This window comes from Dendroctonus ponderosae, unplaced genomic scaffold (assembly GCF_020466585.1).
Source record: "Dendroctonus ponderosae isolate FM_Combo_2020 unplaced genomic scaffold, Dpon_F_20191213v2 Dpon_F_20191213_8, whole genome shotgun sequence".
In the NCBI taxonomy this organism is placed as follows: domain Eukaryota; kingdom Metazoa; phylum Arthropoda; class Insecta; order Coleoptera; family Curculionidae; genus Dendroctonus; species Dendroctonus ponderosae.
Genome location: NW_026019016.1, coordinates 214279 through 217407, shown reverse-complemented (window position 1 = coordinate 217407; position 3129 = coordinate 214279). Strand labels below are relative to the sequence as shown.

At 40.1% G+C, this 3129-nt stretch overlaps 1 long non-coding RNA gene across 1 annotated transcript; it reads left to right on the top strand.

Moving 5' to 3' along the window:
• The first annotated feature begins 16 nt into the window (after window positions 1–16).
• On the top strand, window positions 17–3093 carry LOC125505320. The gene is made up of 2 exons (XR_007282079.1): window positions 17–891; window positions 2715–3093. It is a non-coding gene; the product is annotated as an uncharacterized LOC125505320 (long non-coding RNA).
• Window positions 3094–3129: the final 36 nt, after the last annotated feature.

Below are 3129 nucleotides of genomic sequence, written 5' to 3'. Positions count from 1 at the left end.
AGTCTAGTTTGCTCTGCAGGGTTCTTGGTTTAGTCCCTTGCTCAAAGTCTCTTGCCTGCGACTGGCTGGACTCTCCTTGTGCCGAGCCATCACTTCTGGGGATCGCCTCTTCTCCGCCAGCCTCGCTCGAGCCTCTTTCGGCGACCGCCCCGGCCCTTGAGCGGGTCGTGGCTGCTCTGTCAAGAGGCCGCTTTAATTTCTAGCTTCTCGCAAAACCCCCCGTGTTTGTTGGGGGAAGCTTTTTCCCCTCGAGTCCTAATTCGCGCTTGTTCATGGGTATTGTGGCCGGTTATCTGTGTACCACCTGTCACTATTGCGAAATCCTACTATACCTAATACTAATTATTGTCCAACGTTATACGAATTGGCCTGTACTAAACGGAAACATTTCTGGCAAAAAAAACGGCAATGCCGCAAACTCAGCGGGCCGTCTAAAGGGCCTGAGCAGGTAGCCGCCCCGGCGAAATAAGGGTACGGTTGCGCTTGACTATTGTTCAATGGAATGTTTCTACTTACATTTGATGGTTCAATTGCTCGTAATCCCTGGTCTGTACGTTGTAGGAACACTTTGCAAACATCACTGCACTCCACGTTTCTTGCTCTATCCGCACATGGCACAGCACTTTCGTCTCTATGGTCGTTATTTGCGGACCGCACAAAAAGTCGACCGATCGCTATGGCTGCTCGGCGCGGAATGGATAAGTACCCCAGGATAAGTATTCATTTACTAAATGATTATTATTATTATTGATGTTGATGGTAATATTGTTATGATTTCATCAGATCTTAGGGCACAAAAGGAACAAGTTGCCGTCTCAGAATACTTGCATGAACTGCACCTTTATTGAAGTTAAAAACAATACTACCAACCTAAGAAAACTAAAGTAAAAGGTACCATAACAGTTCTGGAACTTACTTCTAACACCCCCACTAGTTCAAAAATGTTATGTTTCCAGCAATTCGCACTTGTCAATCAAACCCAAAGCTCTTGAAAACTTTGCGCGCTTGTTTGAACCCAAAGCTTTTGTAAGCAAATCAGCAGGCATTTCTTCAGTCTTTCAGTATTTTATGTTGATAAACCAGTTCGCTACTGTTTCTCTTACAAAGTGATGGCGTACATCAATGTGCTTAGTGAGTAGTTATGGAATATCGGATTCAAAGTAAGCTTTAACGCACTTTGACTGTCAGTAAAAATTGCAACACAATCAAAAATCCCTATTACTTCACCAATCAAATTCCTAAGATAAATTGCCTCTTTAGAAGCTTCGGACAAAGCCATATACTCTGCTTCTGTGGAGGAAAGTGCAACGGTTTTTTGCTTAACATTTTCCCATGAAATTAGTGAATCTGAAAAAGTAAAGCAGAAACCAGTATATGACTTTCTGTCTACCAAACCATTACCCCAATCTGCATCGACAAAACATTATAGCCGATTTGAAGATTTATTAAATTTCAAACAATAGTTTTTCGTCTTCTTTAAATACCTCAAAACCCCCTTCAGAGATTCCCAGTGACAATTTTCAAAACATGTGTTAAATTGACTTAAGTAGCTAATACTGTATGATATATCCGGCCTGGTCATAACTGAAAGGTACATTAAACTACCTATTAACTGCTGATATGGAATAACTAAATTAGAATTTGAACCCTTTTCCAAATTTAAATTTTTTTCTATTGGTGTGTTTGCACACTTACAATCATACATTTGAAATTTATGCAGCAGTTCGGCAATGTACTGCTGTTGAGCTAATGTTATGCCATTCTTGGCTTTATCTATACACAAATTCATTCCCAAAACATGCTTAGCCTCGACGAGGTACTTTAATTTAAAATTTGTTGCCAATTCCTGCTTCAAACAGTCCGTTTCCGTTAAGTTGTTAGAAAAAATAAAAAAGTCATCAACATACAGAGCAATAATAGTTATTGAATCTTTATTATGCTCGCGATTACTTTTAATGAATACACAAGGTTCAAAATTAGACTTCTTATAACTCAAATTGAATAGAACATCCTCTCTCTCTTGTACCAAACACGAGCAGACTGTTTGAGGCCATACATTGCACGATTTAATTTCAACACCTTATGCTCCTCACCAGGTTTTATAAAGCCCTCAGGTTGTCTCATGAAATCAGTTTCACTCAACTTACCATGCAAAAAGGCTGTAACTACATCTAAGTGACAAATATTTAGATCTAAATTTACACTTAATGCAAACAACAATCGCAAGGAAGAATCTCTCACAACAGGTGAGAACGTTTCACTGAAATCTATAGCTTCTTGTTGAGTATAGCCCTTTGCAACTAGCCTAGCACGATACGTCTTGTTATTAGCACTATCACATTTGGTTTTAAAAACCCACTTGCAACCTACCACTGAACTTCCAGAAGGTAACTCGGCCAAGTCCCAAGACTGATTCTCCACCAAACTTTTGATCTCCTCCTCCATAGCCTGCTGCCATTTCATTCCATCATGCCTTGAAAGAGCTTCTGCTACGGATACGGGTTATACCGGAAAAACCTTTCTGTCTGCTTCTGCCATATAAGTGACAAAATCATTGTCGACTTTTGGTTTTCTTTGCCTCTGATCTTCTTAACTCAGAAGTCTCTTCTTTGACTTCAGTCAACATATCAGGTTGATAATCACTGTCACTTGAATCATCAATATAGGCTTTTTCGGTGACTGTTTATCCCCCACTGAAAGTGGTTTTTCTTCAGGTTCTGCCTTCGGTTCAGCTTCAACTAAGCGACCAGGTGCCCATTTCTCGAGCTCGAGAGAACGTGAAAGATCCCATCGCCGATGTGATCATTCCCTTCCCCGCCCTTTCTACTATGGTTCGAAAACCGTATTCTCGAATGCATAGGAAGCGATGTGAGAAGCGTTCACGGAAAGCGTTGTTGCCAACAACTTTATCAGAGAAATTCGACTCAAATTTACGATTAAGAGACAAAGATTTATCTAACGGCCAGAAAATTGGCGGGGGTTTCAAATAAAATATTAAAAATGTTATACCAGCTCAAGCTTAAAGCTGTTATACCAGCTAAATAGATATAATATATAAATATGACGTAAATAAATCAGCGTAAACTTGTAAAATTTTATTGAAGACCGTTTGAATGAGCACCTCCCGCG